General features: G+C 44.0%; 1 protein-coding gene across 17 annotated transcripts in view; it reads right to left on the bottom strand.

Annotated features, from left to right (window-relative positions):
* The window catches only part of TRPM8 (transient receptor potential cation channel subfamily M member 8), a 143,749-nt gene that overhangs the window by 82,762 nt on the left and 41,291 nt on the right, over positions 1-19,696 (bottom strand). Inside the window, exon 1 of one of the 17 annotated variants that reach the window (XM_066999598.1) lies at positions 14,547-14,888. The exons of the other annotated variants lie outside the window; for them this stretch is intronic. The gene's annotated coding sequence lies outside the window, so the exon portion shown is untranslated. Of the gene's footprint in view, positions 1-14,546; positions 14,889-19,696 lie in introns of those variants that run through there. 17 annotated transcript variants of the gene reach the window in all.

The following is a 19,696-nucleotide window of genomic DNA, read 5'->3' as shown; positions in this document are numbered from 1 at the left end:
ATAATAGCGGTCCCAGTACAGACCCCTCGGGGACACCACTCGTCACTGGTCTTCTCCTGGACATTGAGCCATTGACCACAACGCAAGAGTGCAACCATCCAGCCAATTTCTTACCCGCTGAGTGGCCCATCCATCAGATCCATGTCTCTCCAATTTATAGGGCCAAGGTGAAATGCTTTGCACAAGTCCAGGTAGACGTCAGTTGCTCTTCCCCCATCCACCAATGCTGTAACCCTGTCGTAGAAGGCCACCACACTTTCAGGCATGATCTGCCCTTAGTGAAGCCATGCTGGCTGTCACCAATCACCTCCTCATTTTCCACGTGCCTTAGCAGAGTTTCCAGGCAGATCTGCTCCGGGCACAGAGGTGAGATAGCCAGCACATAGCCAGCTCCCTCCTTCAACACATGGCACTCCCACTGCAGGTTCTCATTTTAGCTGTTCAACCAGCTAGGCCTTCTGTTATGAGAAAAACAAAATTCCCAGAGACCAGGGAGTCTCAAGTGACCGAAAAAGCCCACAAACCCGTGGCCATGAGTTTAAGTGAACAGTCCATACGAGTTTAAAAGAATAAGCACAACAATCAAGTAACTACATCCCAGCAGGGAAAGCTCCGAGGTTAGTGCTATTTGTGCTGCCGAACTATAAGAACTCAGCTTTTCCTGTATCATTATCTGATGATACTGATTCAAAATCCACTTACATCAATACGATTCTGAGACAGAGGTTTGATTGATATTTGCAACTTGCATGTATTAAATAAAATTATCCTATCCATTTGTACCAAACAGCTTGTTTGAGCCACTCACACTGTCAGGTAATCTACATTATGCTGCCTATTTTTAAAAACAGAATAAAGCCCAGTGCAGAGCCTACTGCTGCTGGCCCTGCATCAAACCACTGGTCCAGGACCAGGTCCAGCCCAGAGGTAAGGAACTGCATGCTGTACAAGCTGAGGAAGGTGCAGCTCCTTTGCTGACAAACCCCATGCACCAGCTCATAGGTACTGTAGATTTTTGTTTGTTTGTTTTATACATCACTTGTCTAGATATATAGCATAAAGATAATGCTTTTTCATTAAAGGATCTATTCTGAGCTCGTCTTCTGTCTTCTCGGGTAAAGAAAAAAATATTTCCAGAAGACAAATTGAGCTGTATTAACCTCAAACTGCTTCAGATCACTGGTTTTCTGCAGGCATTTCTGTAGATGTCATCAGCAAAGAGTTATAGTTAAGATTTTTTGATCTCTGCAAGCCTGCAGAAAACCCTACTCAGTTGAGTTAGATTAAGAATGCTTCCTGAGTAGATTTACATTAATTACTTTCCAAGACAAGGAGAAACAAACAACAGAACTACCACATTTTAGTGTCAGATGCTGCTTCGAAACCAACTCACCTCCAGAGAGCAAATCCTTGCGAACATGGCAAGACCTAGTTCAATCAGCAGCTTCTGTTCTGAGCTCATAAAACAGAAAATATTTGGGAGCAAAATATGCACCCACAGTCTCCTTTAGAATTTCAGTGATTTCTGAGTAACACTTGCAGACTCAGTTTGGTGTCAGATCAATTTCAAATGCCTGGAGGAGAGCAAGAGGGGGATCAATAAGAAGCCTAGCTTCCTATTTCAAAGGCATGCAACTTCAAAACACACTAAAGGCCTAACAAAATTTGATTCAGCTGCACACGACCTATTTGGTGTACCGTATTTTAATATCTGGGACATGAAAGGAGAAGACTTTAGAGCTGATGGAGACATACCTATCCGAAAACCTGGAGGGGTTTCTTCAGATGGTCAAAAAATTGTTTTTCATGTATTTATTTATATACTTTAAAAAAAAAAGTGGCAATTACAGTAGAAGCAAGGCCAGGTTGTTCTCTCTGGCTGAATCTCCCACAGGATGAGCTGATAGAAGGATGATCTTTAGCTGCAAAAGGAGCTCTGAGCCCAATCAATCCTGGCTGCATTTCCTGGAAAAACAACCACGGAGCAAAAACTTCCGTAGCACAAAGAACCAGGAAAGGCAAAAAAAATCTGAAGCAACTGCAGCAGTAAATCCACCTTCAAGGTTAAGTTAGGCTTCGAAGTTTCACCTCCTTGCTGCAGAGATGTGGACAGACAAATCTGCAAGCAAGCACTGAAGAGCACGTCAGGAAAAAAAAGAGTCTCACAAAGAGACAGACGATCTATGTGCAAGCATGGACATGGAGGAGATGCTCCACACCCCAGTGAAACCTCTGCCTGCTCATAACCAGGGAGGACTTGTAGAAGTCTTGGTCTCCACAGCCAACACTGCAGATAACGCAGGTCTGGGACATCCACAGGAACCAGGCCACTCATGTTCGGGTTTTGCTGCCAGACTCTCCATGGAGCCTTACCCTCCCTGATCATTTCACTCCAAGGCTACCACACTTAGTTTCCAAGGGTTAGATATTTAAGTTATGCCAACACAGATCATATTGGACCACCAGCTACTTTTTAAAAGACTATTGCAGGAACTTGCAGACACTAAGAAAGCAACCAAGCCAGGCAGGCAACTTTGCTACTGCGGAGATAAAACTGCGTTGCTTACCTCATGGAAAACTGCAGCTAAGAATAATTTCACAAGGTCAGAAAGGTGCTCTGAGGTCTTAAATTCTACAGTTGCATACTTAATGGTATAAACTACAAAAAAACAGAAACTGCAACTTGCATTTCTGCAAGAGGAGTAGAGCCAGGACTCCAGCTTCACAGGTTCACTCCAACATTAACAAATATTTGCAAACCAGGTGGGAAATTTACGGAAACAACCTGTATGAGTGAGTTTCACAAAGCCTGGTACTTGTTTGGACGGTGGGCAGGGGCGGGTTTGAATCATGAACAGCAGGATACAAGGATCAAAACGAGCACAAAAGGGCAAGTGTAAAGCTAACAGCTGTTTCTTTCCTGCTCCTCTCAACTCTATTTTTGTTTCTATGGCAGATGATTGAGATCATACTGTAAACAGAAGATTAAGGCTGCTAGCGAGGAGCAGCATAGGCTGCAGTCTCATTTAAAGACAGCTGACCAGAACAGTCAAGTCCCTGCAATCACAACAGCATTAGCAATCATGTCTGAAGGCATTGGATTTCATAGCATAGTATTTACTACATCAAGTATGTTGTGGGAGGGATGCTATTTAAGCCAAGTCTTCGGTTTCTAAAGGCAACAGACAAATGATTATTTGGAAAATGCTATCTACCCCCCATCTTCCTACCAGTTTCATCTCTCTCTGAAAATCCCCTTTTTCATCAACTCGAGCCCACCACTAAGACTTCTTGACTCTGCAGCTGAATGGATCATCTCATGTTAAATAGCTGTTATTTTCCGCCACTCCTACACAAACTGACATAATCACAGCGCAGAAAACAGTCATTAGGCAAGCCATGACTCTCCATCCCAGCACTGGCAAAACATCCCCTCTACAAAAATAGAGATGCCTGTAGAACAGAATCACTTTTCAGATAGAAGCACATAAAACTACAGCTACGAGGAGTTTGTGCCTGTGGGAGCACAAAGTGCTCTTCACCTCAAAAGACATTGTTTTAAAGTCACTTATGGTAACAAGTCATAATTAACTGTGGCCAGCACAGACCCTGGTTATGTAAGTGAGCCCTCTTAGCAGGACTTCACCCTCTTCAGACTACTGGCTTAGCATCAGAGGTAAGAGATGAGTAAAATATTGGATTTGATAAGTGGTTTAATTCATGTCTTAGGGTAGAGCCTCAGGTTTCCTGGCTTTTATTACTAAAGAAAAAAAGAAAAAATTCTTTCCCATAGCTTCTGACCAAGGACACGAACAACATCCCTGCCCAGATGCTGCTGTTAATACAAGCTCAGGTGAGGTACTGGGTTTACATGGCAAGGTTTTGGTAGCAGGGGGCTGCAGGAGTGGCTTCTTGAGCAGAGACCAGGGGCTACCCCCATACCAGACCCAGCTGGCTCCAAACCAGAACCACTGCTGGTCAAAGCTGAGCCCACTAGCAAACCTGCTGTCACCTCCGTGGTAACATTTTTAAAAGAGTAAAAAACGCTGTGCAGCAGCTCCCGTGAGAGGGAGAAAAGTGCGAGAGAAAGAACTCTGCAGACACAAGGTCACTGAAGGAGGAGGAGAAGGTGCTCTAGGCATGGATCCACGCGGCCCACGGAGATAGAGCAGAGCAGATATCCGTGCTGCAGCCCACGGAGGATCCCACACCAGAGCGTGATGGCAGCTGGTGAGTGGTCTCCCTGTCCTTACCTTGACCCACAAGCTTTTCTATCTTATTTTCTCCCCCTGGTCTGCTGAGGAGAGGGATTGAGAGAGCAGTTGGTGGCTCCTGGCAGGCAGCCATGGTTAACGCACCACAGGTGAAAACAGCTTTCTAGCCAGAAATGGAAAAGGCAAATATTTTTACATGATGAATAGCTTGACAGAAAGCTGTTCTCCCCAGGGAAGAAGGATTGTTAAAGGATTTTAAGGACTGACGTACTTTTAAGGATTACCCTAAAAATAAGACATGTACCAGAAGCAATTGCTGCTCTGGGGTTTTATTCTGGACTCTGCTTAGGAGAGGAGCAGTGACACTGCATGCATATTGAGTACAGCAGCCACAACAGGTAGCTGGCACGCTGGCTGATCAGTGATGTGGGGATTGCTCCTACATCTGCCAGAGACTACCTGCTCTTGTCTCAAAGGTGAGCACGTCGCACAGGGGAATGGTCTGGCTAACCACACAAAAGCAGCTACTCCCCCAGCTGCGCCACTTGGCTGCACTGGCAGCTCAGCATCCTACAGGGCTTGGTTCTTCTCCACCATGAAACCTGTACAAGAGATGCTGGCTTAGCAGGGTGTGTGGCTGCTCTGTGCCAATGACAAGCTGTGCATGTGTGTCCTGGGGCAGAATCCCAGAGACAAAGAAACACATCTCAAGAAGGAAAAAAAAAATTTAAAAAAAATGACTAAACCAAACGATTAACATTAATCAATCTAACTTTGATGTCTCATTGCCAATGGAAGATGAAATCACAGTACAGGGGAGATGCAAACCAAAACATAGCTGGCCTTAAGAGTGTGAGAGGCAGGAAAAGAGCAACCATATTGCCAAGGATCCTTTCTATAGACTGCCCTGCTCCGAACAAGCACACAGCTGTGTGCAGCCACCAGGACAATGAGCATCTGACTTGCATGTCATTATCTGCCCGGTGCCTGAGCTGTGACTAAAAAAACTATAAAAACAGCAGGACAACTGCACGAAGGCTTATAACGAATGATACTAGCTCCATGCTTGCAGAGAAGTTAGTTGTGCAGCTGCCTGACCAAGTTTCACCAAAGCCATTACCCTTGCTGTGCAGCACGTCAAAGCAATTATGTGTGTTTGTGATGAGCTCTTTGTCCTCCTCACAGCCAGTTTCTCTCTGCCTGTGTGGCAGTGAACCAAAGCCCGCATACAAACATTTAAATTCAGGATAAAAAGTCATTTGCCTACATGGTTCAATCACACTTAGTTTCATCAGGTTTGGCTCTGTGCAAAACAGAAACAAATGAAGTTGTTTTGTCCAGTCACTTCAGTTTAGCTGAATTCAGGAATATATGGCAGGAGTAACAGTTTTGCATTAGCACAAATACAAAACTGAAGCTTTATTTTTCCCCCGTACAACTTTCATTTGCTCAAGATATGACACAGAAATCCTGAAGGATGAAAGTAAGGCAGTAGAGATCTTAATTGCAGGAAGCGTGCTGCTCATGAAGCCTTTCCCAGGCAACTTATAACCAGTCATCATATAGTGTTTGCTGCAAAAGGTCTTGCCAAGGTGGTGCCTCTTCTTGTGACTTATTTCATCAGCAACGGATCTCTGGGACTCAGAGAGGACAGGACAGCAAGAGCCAGCAGTCCTGTTTCGATGGTTAGCATTTAGACACAGACTGCAGGTTTTAGTCGTCTCTTAGACTTGCTGGACCACTGCATTGTAAAGCACCTTAACAGAAATGCAAACCCTATTATGAACTAGGGGTTCTGTGTTTCCTGTTTTCTGCAATACCTTTTCTTCCGTGTTGCACTGAATAAAACTCATCCCGTCCTCTGAAAAAACCTCTGAAGGGCCTTGTTGGTCCTGCACTGCCAGACTGCTTATTTCTTCTCCCAGGTGCAAAGAGACACAGGCCTTCAGCACGGAACTGTATTAACATGCGAGCAAACAGGAGATGAGAATACATAACCGCATAAGATCAAATAAGTAAGGATCCCATCTGGCTCGGCATCCGCACCAAAAGGACAGTGACATACTGACAAAGAGATGTTGAAGAAGAAAATACACAGGAAAAAGGTAATCCAGTCACCAGAAACACAGTAAAATAGGGCATACGTGCAATGTATGTTAAGACCAGGGAAGTCACATAACAGGTTACAAGTAAACATCATAGAAAGAGGAAAAAAATGAAAAAAGAAACGAAAAACTCCTTTAAATCCTGAACCAAAACTAGCAACACAAATGCTACGTTTAAAGTTTCTGATGCCACATGTATTCATTACAGCAAAGGATTCAAGAGCTTTTGTGTTGCCCCCCTGGGGTCACTGCCTATTTATGAAAGTAATCCACACAAAGGCAATCTCCAGAGTTGCTTCATCCTTTTAGGTTAGATTTAATCTTTTCAAGTGCCCTGGTGACGCTACCATGTAAGCCTAACAGAAGGAACAGGTTACATGGAGAGCTGCTGCTCCTGTGTGCACAAGTGGAGCAGTAACGTATTTAATTTAACCTCTACCATCGCTGCAGTGGGATTACTGACAAGTCCTTCTTTTAACAAAGACACACCAAGCACCTTGAAGCATACACCGGTACCAGAATACCTCTACCAGAAGTTCTTCAACCTGTTTATTAGCACGCTTGACTTGTTTAGGCACTAGCAAAATGTTATTTTGCAAGCATGACGACAATCATTAGATACCTCAGCAGCCAGCGTAATTTCCAGAAAATTAACAAGATGATGATTATTACAGACCTTAAACACATGAGAATTAAAACATTGGATGGCTGTGAAAGACTACCGTCATTAAGGGGATTAGCAATTCTGTGTGAAGAACATATACAGCACTTTTTAATTTAATGTAATACACCTACGTTCCATAAATCACTGCCTCACAATAAGGCATGCACATTATAAATATAACAGCGTAATTACATGGCAATTACCATACAACTGGGAAGGGGAAACCCACTACGCCATCCAACACAGTTCCTTTGAAATGGACTAAGCATACATCAAAAATAGAATTAAGCAGCAGAAGGTGAGTTGTTTCCTGATAGTAATTACATTATTTGGTGTATTTTCAAGTAGGTCATTTCTAAAACAACAGCCTAGTTCAAGGGAAACTGAACTCAACCAGAATTTTGATGTCTCTGTAAATCTTACTGCGCAGCGTTTGTGCCAGTGGAAGCTCAATTTGTCACGGACTTACCTCCCAATCTATTTGGTTAAAGAGCTTTAATGCCAAGAAGTAGGTTTGCTCCTTGGCAAACTTTTGGGCAGCTGCCTAATTTTGGTTTTAAACTAACACAGACTTCAGTCAAAAGCTGGACTTGCAGTTTTTGCAACTGAAGCAAAAGCTTGCAAAGGTGAGCTGCAGCTGGTTACACTTCTATACATCTTGAAGAGCTTTGCCAAATGAAATGCAAACCACAGACAAGAGTACCTGCAACTACCACATCTAAGCCACCAGCTGCTAAAAGAGGAGAGGATGTAGCAGAGGGTACGCAGTGCTCCTGGCTGCCAAAGCCAGGTTTACACACACAGCTCAAGCTGTGGAGGACTCACCTGAGGACACAAAACTGGCCTGGGAACCACAGCTGAGCTCTCCCACACTGGCATCTGATGTGCTGAAGAATTTAAGGACTCCATTTATGACAACTCATTTAAATGACTCAGGCTCCAAGCACCAAGCTGGTGGTGGAGAAATACAGCAATGAACTTGATTTCTCAGGTCACGTCTGTTACGGAAGTGTTTCGACCTCTTTGGAGAAGCTGCACAAATGGGTAAACCCAAAAGCTGAGCTTCCATTGCCGGGTAAGGTTGGCTGCTATTTTCATATGTTCCAGGAAAAAGCCCTACTTTCAAAAATGTGTTCAACTACAGAAAGCATCGTATAGTCATTCCTTACTCCCTCTGAAGAGATACAGCTTATAGAATCCTCCCTAAGAAAAGCTATGGCAAAGCACAGAAGTATGAACCTGGAGCTACCATTTCTCTGGCTGTCTGAGGCACTAAGCTACCAGGTGCCGGTTGTTCCTGTCACTATATTACCTAATATATCACAGATGACACAAAACATGATTATTGCATCTTAAATTTTGTGCCCATTCACACTGCAGATTTATTTCAAAAAAAAAAATCTCAAAGGCTGGAAAAAGATTTTATATAAAATATAAATATTAAAATATTAAATTTTGTATATATATATATATTTTTTAAATCAGCCAAGCCTGCTAACATCCATTATCACCTACTTTCACCCAGCCGTCCTGGTTTGGTTGGGATGGAGTTAATTTTCTTCATTGTATCTGGTATGGTGCTGTGTTTTGGATTTGTGATGGAAACCGTGCTGACAGCGCGCAGCTGGTTCAGTTGCTGCAGAGCAGCGCTTGCACAGAGCCAGGGCCTGCTCTGCTCCTCGTGCTGCCCCCACAGCGAGGGGCTGGGGGTGCACAGGGGGCTGGGAGGGGACGCAGCCAGGACAGCTGGCCCAGGCTGCCACAGGGACACCCCGCAGCCACAGAACTGGGGGGGAAGTTCAGAGTGATGCTGTTTGTCTTCCCAAGAAACCATTACGTGTGATGAGCCCTGCTTTCCTGGAAGTGGCTGAAATCTGCCTGCTGGTGGGAAGGAGTGAACGAATTCCTTGTTTTGCTTTGCTTGTGTGTGCAGCTTTTGCTTTACCTAATAAACTGTCCTTATCTCAACCCACAAGCTTTCTCACTTTACTTTCCCAGTTCTCTCCGCCATCCCACTGTGGGGGAGCGAGCCGCTGCGTGGTGCTGAGCTGCCTGCCAGGTTAAACCACAACAGCAGCCTATCCCTATTTGCTTTTTACGACATCACAGAAATCCAATGCCACAACAGATATCAAGAACATCTGATCCAGACACACTTGATTCAGTGACTCCTGAATCCTCGTCAGTCAAGCTGAGTTATTCCATTTCCCACTTGGTACCTCTGTCCTAGGAAGGCCATTCTATTGTCTTAAAAATCAATTTTTCACATTTATTTCAGGTCCTTGCAACTTGAAGACTCATTTTGAATTCTCATCTGTGATCCACAACATTTTGCATGCCATTTAGGCCATAGAGACTGGTGCATGCTAACTAGGAAAAGGGGTGAAAGGTCACAGTGCAGATTTCAGCAAAGAACACAGCCTTTTCTGAACAAAAAGCCCAGATAAAACCTAAAATCTGATTATGCAGATTATTCTCCCACGTCACATTCTGATACTCTTATGGTGCATTTGAAGGCTTCTAACATGCCTTTCAGAGAGCAGGGCTTTCACGGCTCGCTCAAGGAGAGCTAGGAAGGAAAAAAGTAGATTTATTCCGTAATTCCAAAAGCCACCACAACCACAGCAGGAATCTGGGAGGGCATGGCATTCTGCCACAAGACAAAGCAGAAAGAAAACTGTGCTGCTTTTAAGCCAGCCACACTGAAATTAAGCCTACAATTTCAATATGTTGAAAGCAGCTCTTACAGCTTAGTTACTGTACTCCTAGAGACCTACACTACCCGGGCTCCAAAATCAAGGAAGAGAGTAATATGTGTTGGCTTACTGTGTCTACTACCCACCCAAACAGAAAAATCATGAGAAACAGCAAGTTTTTTCTGAAAATACAACTCATTGTTAAAAAGGGAAGAACATAAAGCTCCCCAGCCTACTCACGGCTTGCCAGAAACGGCTGTAAAGCTCGTGCCCTTCTTCCAAAAGGACAAGAAACTCAGTGGCTTCATGAGCACTGCCTATTTTTTTTAAAGCCTATTGTTTTTGACTTCACAGCACTAACCTCCTCTTTCTCCGCTCCTCAGTAAACATCAGCAGAACAGGAACAGGCAGGTTTAGCCTCTTCCCATTAACACCTTAACCGTACTCACCTAACAGAACAAAATCATTCAGAGGCACGCTGAATTCTGAAAAATTTCCTTAAAGAAAGTTTTGTATTTTCTCCCAGTGAGTCACTGGTCTGTTACCATTGCCAAAGGAAAGGAAGGGTAAGCAGAGCACTGTGGTTACCCAGGACTACCAAAACAGTTGTGGGTTTGGTAACCACTGCTGGATACAGCTGAACTGGAGGGGCTGTGCTCTTGTCTGCTCAGCAGAATGGCAAGAAAGTGGCCCCAAGAACAAGAAAGCGGCCCCAAGAAAATGACCACCTGCTGAAGACAACCACTCAACCCAACCCTGCTACTTGCCTTGCAGGTCTCAGATAAAAACCAACATCTTTGTGGTGAGATGCTGGCTGGGGCACTGGACCCCACATGAAGTACCTACATCACCACCATGGAGAAGCTGAGCAAGCCACTTGTGTGCTCTGCCTTCCTCCAGTTCCCAGGGGGGCAGTACTGAAAGGTAAGCACAAGCTGTTAGCAGCTGCAGGGGACCAATTACACAGAGCAGCACTTCAGACAAAATGGGATTGCAGACTGGCTATGGCATTACCCTAAAAGGTATAAACAAGATTGCCCCCCAGTTTTGTTTACTTTTGTACAAACTTTCAACTCCCTCTGAGACTTCCAGACAAAAAGCTGCAGTCAAGTCCCTTGCAGCAGTTCAAAGTGGACGGGACTATTTTTACTCCGTGTATTTAAGAGCTGGTTCTGATTTATTTACCTCGAGCTGCCTAAAATCTGCGGAGTTGAACCTGAATCTGTTAGACTTGGCTAAAAGCCACACTTCTCTATGGAAGCCTGTAGTGCTATCAGAAGTAAATGCCACCTACTTGTCTCCAGGTTTCTGCTAAATTTGTTTAAGAAAAAACAGGTAAGAAAGAAGAAATGGTTGCATTTGCCTGTTACTTTCTTGCTGTGCAAGACCATAATACTTGACAATGCGCTAATACTGCACTAAGGGTTAAGTAAAGTAATGCCAGTGACAGGTTAAGAGCACAGTTACACAAACAAATTAGAAATATCACAAAATAGGAGTATCATGCCTCATGTGCCTGATATTGTTCTTTGCTTCCTGCATTACACTGAAAAGATTGTAGGGTTTCTTCCCGTTTCACAGTCCCTTTTTGTTAAAGGTTCATATTTTACCTGGAATTTGGCATTGATTGCACTCACTTCCTCCTTGTCCCCCTTACCCTTTTCCTTTGATTGATATTCCAGAAAGAAAAAGGAATGTAATCCCTGCCTTTTCACTGTATTAAGTCTTTAAACTCCTTGGTCCTCCCCTCTATTCAGACCTTGCTCCTCAGAGCTCACCCACACAGAGATTCAAGCATCTCTCTCTTTGCTTCTGCTTTCTCATCTTCCCATGCTGCAGGCTGCTATTGCTAACTCCACCTCTCTTCTCACTCTCTCCTCTTTAGATTCACTTCAAGGCCAAATCCTCTTCCTTGCTGCTGGGCTGACACAGCTGGTAGTGTAGAAAAAGCAGGGAGCTTTTATTCAGCAGCACTTCCTTAAGCAAGCAGCTGCTTTGAAGCTCTGGGGTCCAATTTCAACTGCTGAAGTTGCTAGCAGTAAAAAACAGCTACATATAACACTGCTTTCAACTGCAGTTTTAAGATAGTGGACTCTGCCTTTACAGTTCTTTGTCTGAAATGCGATCAGAAGCTGTAAATACACAAAAGCACTTGCTAGGACACATATTAGGAGGAATTCAAGCTGCAGTCCTCACTGCACAAGACCTCACCTTACCCTGCTCACTCCGTGGCATGCACAAGGTGCTCCCCACAGGTGTGTTGCTATCTGCTCACTTGCACACAGGACTGCAGAAGAGAGAGACAGAAAGCACTGAAATGTTCAGCAGCACACATATGCCCTCCTAAGGGCTAACGTGGTGTGATTTAAGCTTCAGTCCTCCACCTGCGTGGGATTTACGCTTAACCTCCCTGCAGACTTCGACATCAGCCTCCCAGCTGGTTTGGCACTATGCTAATCAGATCAATATATTATTGGATTTACAGTCCATAATCTTGGCACAAATGTGTTAGTCATGGAAGCAGTGCTGTAGTAACATTGTTCTCTGGTACTGTCATGAACATTGCAGGTCATTAAATGTTTTATCATGCTTTTTGTCTGTATTTTCCAGGGCCACCTGGTAGTTAACAAAGGAAGAGCTAACAGGCAAGTTGAAAATCGTGAATTCAGCTGTCAATGGAGGACTTGAAAGGTTTCATCAGGAGCCACTAATTTCACAAGGAAGTACAACATTTGTCACTGCACAACAATGTCAACACACATTAAAGCCTTGAGGGATGCCAGTTTACAACAGTGCTGCAGAGACCATGGGCTAAGTTGATGAGAGAACAGATCAGGAATGGAGAGCCTTGTCAGGCAGGCAAGCAAAGTTCCTGTTCCCTGCATAAAAAATGTGGATGGTCATCCCTTGATCTTGTATCCTGCAGTGGTTTTGTTTGGGTAACATGGAGATAAAATGGAGAAGGCTGGGTAGTTTGCAATGCTAGGCTTAGACACGAGGAAGGTGTATCCCACGGGCCTTCTGCCTTTAATTCACAGGATCAGCACAACACCTCTGCTCAGTACCACGCATGTAGATGACTGTTATTAGCAAAGACAGACAAAAGCTCTGCTTTACACTACAAAAGCATTACTCACCCTTGCTGCTACATCTCCCTGAAGCACGACCATGTTCATTACCCAGCGTATGTTTAACATTAGCAGGAGCTGCCGGTATTCAGCCTCTTCATAAGACTTTTCAGCATCACCTCCCAAGAGCACAGGATTATCCACAGGGTTGAGTTAGCAAAGCTAAGAGCTAGTGGAGACAAACTGCAGTTTTCTGCCTCTTTTTTACATTCACAGATATAATTTTGATGGGAAAAACAGAGATACCAACACCCCCTGGGTTGTTTTTTTTTTTCTTTTCAAATCTACTCTCTGCTTGTCTAAGGCTTGTGAGATCTCAGGTGCTACAGGTACGTGTGTGATTAGTCATCTCGGAGCAATACCAGCCAGAGGCTTACCTTCACACAAAGCTTCTGTAGGGAGCCCGGGCAAGAAGAAGAGTGAGGAGGATTACATTACAGAAAATAGGCTGTGTTAAATGAATGTCCTTCACTAGGATGTATTATTCAGCAAGGACCAAGTCAAACCTTTATACAGAGGCCTCAAATTCAAAGTTGTACTAGTTGAGCTCAAAAATTCTGCAGATAAAACTGTACCCTTAGCGTCATGACATTGTTATTTTGTTGGGAAAGGATAGAAAGATGGCCTTTTTCTCACACTGCAAGAAGTAGCCAGTCTTAAAGGCTTGATACTTTGCTGAAGCTAGAAATAGGAAAGTCATCTTGCCTTCTGTTCTGTCCCAGTTTCTGCAAGGAGCTTTGAAGGTTTATTCAATGCAATAATGAACATGAACACAGTCCATCGTTGCTCCTTGGCAGTTATATTAAAACACTGCATTGCTTGACTAGGTGAAAGATTTAATTTCAATATCTACATAACCGTAAAATAAGCCAATTTATTACGTAGATGTTTTTCTACTAGGCATGAGTGAAATGTTCTCTAATCTCTAAACATTACTGAAGTTAAGAGCTCATTGCTCTTTGCCTCTGAAAAATAAAGTCTTGTAACCCCTCAAAGAGAAGAGATGACGTGTTATGAGAACATGTTAGATGACTGCACTGCCAATCTATCTGGTTTCTATCTGGTTATATCACAAGCTATTGTAAAAATGGTTGTACAAGCTATTTACACACAAGGGTAATGACAAGACAGGCAGCAATAACTCAGAAATCAAACAGAGTGGCCTAGACTCAGTATGAGGAAATTACTTGTTTTCTTAAGCAGATTTTAAAGGTATATTTCACCTCTTGCAAGTGCCTTTTCCCTCCCTGTGAAATACTCCCTGCTGTTCAGAAGCTGAAGCTGCACTTGCACAGCTTGCATGCATCTCACTCAGAACTTTTCAGGATACTTCAAACACAGCAAGATTTTGCCTCTTCCATAAAACACACACCTAAAAGCTTTGAAATTACAGGTGAAAACATAGGTTAGAGACACACCTGACATTTCACTGAGAAAACAATCTTACAACAAGGAAAGCAATAACCACAAATTAAATCAATGATTAACTTAAGCCAAAGACAAAGGGGTTTTGTTTGCCAGGGGAGCATCTTCCAAAGCAAGAACTGCGAGGCCAATGTTGATCCACTTTCATTGCAGAAAGCAAGCAGAAGGCACACAAACGAGGCTGAAGCCCCTCTCACCTTCACATCCAAATTATCCACATTGCAAAGCTACAAACCCTCGGCAGCCATTCAAACTAGGGTCAGAGATGGAAAGTCCACTGTAGTATCTACACCCAACTCTCTGCCTTTGCATACCGGTTAAATAGCTGAGACTTGTTTTCACCCTCTGCACTTTCGGGCAGTGCCATGCTCTCAGCACACAAGCAGCAAGGTGGCAAGACTACATGGTCACAGGAGGATGGCATCACAGCTCCTGGTCCTGTGGCTGAGTTCCTCCGATTCAAATGCTGCAGGAGGTGTGGTGCCTCTCCCAGGAGCACATTCCTGACTAAAACATATCACAGGCTTCAATGAAACAGGATGTAGAGCAGGATGCTTGAAAGTCAGGTCTGTGTTTCAGGTCCAGGGGCTCCCATACCTGTGAACAAGCCCCCCCCAACCCACTCCTCTCTTCTTACACCTCCCACGCACCCCTCCTGCAGTAGCCTGCAAGCTTTCAGCCTCATTTACAGCCTCCATGATAAATGTAATGCATCTGGGGGCAAAGCCTGAGTCATCACAGCTGCCTTAACCCAAATTCCTACAACTGAAGGATCTTTCCAGTAGCACAAATGGCCACTGTGGTCAGTCTGTCTCTAGTAGGGAAGTATTGGGAGATAATGAGAGCTTAACAATCATTGCTCCCACCGGAGACCTAGGGTAACCTTGGGCTGGTTATTTCACCTGAGCCTCCTGTCCCTGAGCTTTGTGAAGACAACAAAGATCAGTGCTCAGCACCCAAATTCCATCATAAAAAAAGATTATTCTGCCTTTCAGGTCTAACATGCTATTCACACAACAACTTCCCAGCTTAACTTCCTTGACAGCTTGGTTTCCAAAAAGAGTACATGAAGACGCCTCCTTGGGATTACGTGGAGCTATGGTAGTAACTTCTCTTTACTAAATTTCAAATGAGCAGCCCCACTGCAAGTTTATTTTTATAGCTGTTCAAATTAAACTTGTATGACCTGTCTCTTCTGTAGTCAGCATCAGTGTTATCTCTGCAGAGAAATACAATGGAGAACAACAACATTCTCTCTTCTGCAGCCAAATAATTTTTAATCACATTAGACATAGGAATCCTATTGGTAATCTTTCCTCTGGGCCCTCCCAATTCTTAAAGCAGAGGCTTACAGAGAATTCAATTAATATTCCCCCCAAGGATATCACATTCAATCACAGTAAGTGACAAAAACCATGCTCAGATGAAAAAAAAATAAAAATCCCAGCCCCAAACTTCCAGTAGAGAGCTTTTGTCCCGGTAGGCAGAATACCATTAGTCTCATGCGGTAGGGAATGGCTTTGGGTCTTTGCCTTGTCAAGAAAAAAATTGTTTCCCCAAGTCTTTGTTGTTGCTGAGGGTTTTTCCCTCTAGGATGAATTCCATCTTAATCCAGAGAAGCCCAAAGGAGTTCCCAGGGTCAAACCTTCAGAAGATCAGTGCTGGCTCTGTTGCACTGACTCAGTTTCCACCCTCTGCACAGCGACAGCTGAAGACCACGGAAATCCTGCGTACCACCACCTCCACCGCTCAGGCTGCCAGAGCCCAGAATGCGCAGAACAAGAGTGGATTAAATGCCAACCCCTTCTGAAGGGCACCTAAACACGTTCTCAAAGGAAAATGGTGCTCAGACTAAGTCAGAATTTTCTACTGCAGTCAGAGATTTAGCTCAGCTTCGCCATGTCACTGCCAAACAGAGAATTAAATCCAAGCTATAAGCACTCTGAGAGCTGGCATTCACCAAGAGCAAATGACAAGACCTGGTCATGCAGACCTTGAACAAAAGTGGCCGCTAGGTCATTCTTGCGGAGGAGGGTGCCCAACTTGAGCAGATGAATATTCACACAGATGGATGCCACACAGTAAGGGCAGAAATTAAACTGCCCTTAGCTGAGTATTCAGATTGCACAGGCACAACGTCAGGGAAGTTCCAGCAGCTGAAGCTGGTGGTTGCTTTGCATTCTCATCTGAAAGAAAAAACAGTCAAGCACTGACTACTTCAAGCAACAAACATTGCCGCGCAATGGGCTGGGGACACAACACTATTCCAGCCATGAGGATCTGTGCTCTCCAGTTGTTGCAGCCTCCAAAGCTCCAGCAGCACTTTGACCCTGCAATGACACGGCGCATTTTGCAGCGATTGCAGAAATGTCACTCTTCAGAGCTGACCTTTACTGAAGAATTTGCAACCTACCTTCATCCCTCACTCCCCACACACATTGAAAAACAACCCAGAGAGCAAATCTGCAGCTCTTGACAGATTTGCTCTCCATGTTACGCAGCCTAAATCATAAAGAGCAGCCTTATCTGTTTGTTTCCATTAGGGCAGAAGCCGTTCTGCAACTCCGAGGACTGTGGCTTTAATAACATATATTTAGAATAAGTTTCCCACATATCCTGTCACAGCAAGCTAAAATATGCAGGCGCTGGGTAGAAACACAGCTTCCTAAACCACTCCACTCTGCTGTCAGCAGCTTGAATGCTGCACAAACATACCAGCAGCAGCTGCTGAGTCACAGCAGCAGCGTCTCCCTGCTGCACAAGATTATCCAAGGTTTGAGAAATCTGGATTTCAGAACAGAAACCACTGCCATTACCGACAGCTAGCAGTGAAACAGAACACAGTATTGAGGGGAAAAAAAATTAAAACAAAGCTAAACTGTTGGCTGTGTTGGGTAACTTTTCTAGTCTTACCAGCTTGTGACAGTGGCAGATGGCCCAGCCTGTAAATTAGCGACTACCAGATGGGCCCACTAAGTAGCTTACTGCAGCAAATTGATTTGGTCGTGGATTTGGTATTAAAATGTCCTTCGCTGTCTGGGTACCATTTGGCCACGGAGCTGCAGCTTCCAGTTGACTGTGATGAAAGCCCAAAGCCCGAGCATTCAAACAGGGCAGTGACTTCTGCGACACATGGGGACGACGGAGGCAGCCCCCATTCACACGTCTGACAGGCATCCAGTGGATTTGTGGCTCCGACAGCCAGAGCCAGCAATAGGTAAGCAGAGAGAACAGATGAGGGGAATTAATTCTGGCTACAAATACAAAATCACTTTCCACTGAGCAGCTGGAGAAGGACACCATGACCTAGGGAAATATCCATCTGGTTGACACAGCTCCTTGAGGACTCACCATTGTGGCTGCAAATGTCAATAGGGAAGGGGTTGCAGCCTATGTGCTACTTCAGTGGCACCCCTCTGCTGCTCTCCTTCTTCCATCATTCTTCTTTCTTCCACCCATTTTGGCCCCAGCTCTTCTGCAGGAGCTATTTATTGCACTTGCAGAATTTAGACCCTTTCTTGTATATTTTGCTCTTGACCTTTGGTGTAGAAAGGACCCTGTGGCAATGCAACACATGCTACCTTGTTATTTAGGGTGAAGTTTGGCCTATGAAAGGCCAAGGCACGTTTAGAACCGGGATTTCAGTATCTCAAAGATGACGGAATTACTGGAAAGAAAAAAATATATATAAACATGTCATTTTCCTCCATGTCATAACAGAGGCTGAGAGCCAAATTTCCTAGCATGGTTGTTGTCCTGCCAGACTTCTACTCAGGTTAGAGGAAATTGTCTCAGCAGTTGAGAGCTGAAAGCTGGAGACTGACATTTATTGAAATGAAATACTCCACATTCCTTACATTTCTTCATAAAACCACAAGCATTTTCATCTTCCTAGAGCTTCCTTGTCATGTCCTGGTGTGATACCCTTTAATCCTCAAACCCAGAAACCTTTCCATACAATTTAGCTTGTGTTGAAGTCTGGGAAATCTTGACATAATCCTCCCAAGTGACACTCTATGACTGCAAAGGTAATCAAGTCACCAAAGATGACTAGCAAAGAGAAACTCAAGATTTCTGTAAGAGCACTGTCACACGATGTGTTTTTTGTTTTTTTTTTTTTTAATTTCTAATCTGTAGATAGCTGGCAAAGCAAACCAAACAGCCCTCTGTCTAAAGGCTAGGTAGTTAAATCATTTGTCAGTCTGGAAGCTCAGATTTCCTTATTTTACATCGATGATGACCACCAAATGGGCAATGGAGGTTTTACCCACCATATGAATTGTTCCATCTCCCCTCCTCCTCCAGAAAATCTTTTTGAGACAAAAAGACTGTCACATACCAGGAAGTACAATGACCTTTTGAAGTTGTAGCTAACTTTCAGAGCCTTTAACTCTTGACCAGGATTTAAAAAAGAGAACAATTTCTCCCCTTCTTTCGAAAGAACTGCAAGTTAGAACTCCTACCATGAGCATACATACATATTATTGCTCCTTATTATTAATAAATCTATGAAAACATCTTCACAAACAAACTTGAGTCCTTAATCCAACACTTAGTGATCCAAACCTAACCCTTATAACACATGGAAAGAGAATCAAAGGCTGACCATCACAGTCTATGAGAAGATATTTGTTGTCTTAGTACCTTTGGACGAAAGAAAGCATTTAGCACTGGGCCAGGCAGCATCTAAAAACACCGCTGTTGTATTAATCCTTACTGTTGAATCTTGTGTTTTCCTGCTGTAAGTGAGGTAACGAGGTCATTTCTGAAAAGTTTTTACGAGGGGAATGCGGGGTTTAAAGGGCTTTGTGCTCTAGCTGACAAGGCTGTCAAAATCCAGTGAACCGTAAATATTGTGTTATACACAAGCTAACACATAACTATTTATTCCCCAAAAAGGCATATGTTACACCAAAACCAGCCCAAGGAAACCACGGGGCTGCTACATCAAGAGAGGAAGCAAGGAAACCTCGGTCTCAAGGGAGCACTGGGAACTACAAGCAGCTCTCTCTCCCTCTTCTTCAGCTTCATGACTGTTTCTCTAGCACGTTTTTTCCTTCTCAGTGCAGACAAGGAGAGTTCCTGTTGTAAGAATCACATCTGGGTGAAGCAAACTCTGTTGTCTACATCACAACTCTGTTCTCTACATCACAATTCTGTTCTCTACATCACACATCAGGCCTACCTGAATTCACAGGCACGGAACAATGAATAGCGTGTGCCTTCCTCTGGTCTGCAGGGGTCATTTATCACCCCAGATCTTTAGCCTGAGAAATCTAAATTTCATGTATGCTAAATCTGACTTCAGCAGGAAGAGCGAAGCACTTCACTCAGCATCTGGACATCTGGCACGTCCCATTTTCCCCAGTGAACTCACTGTTTTCTCTACGATCCCACCAAATGGAGTCCTACCCTGAGAACCGAGGAGATATTTTTTTGGAATGAAAAACAATCTGGCATTTTT

This window comes from Anser cygnoides, chromosome 6 (assembly GCF_040182565.1).
Source record: "Anser cygnoides isolate HZ-2024a breed goose chromosome 6, Taihu_goose_T2T_genome, whole genome shotgun sequence".
NCBI lineage: Eukaryota > Metazoa > Chordata > Aves > Anseriformes > Anatidae > Anser > Anser cygnoides.
The sequence above is the reverse complement of the archived record's forward strand: the minus strand, read 5'-3'. Positions and strand labels throughout refer to the sequence as shown.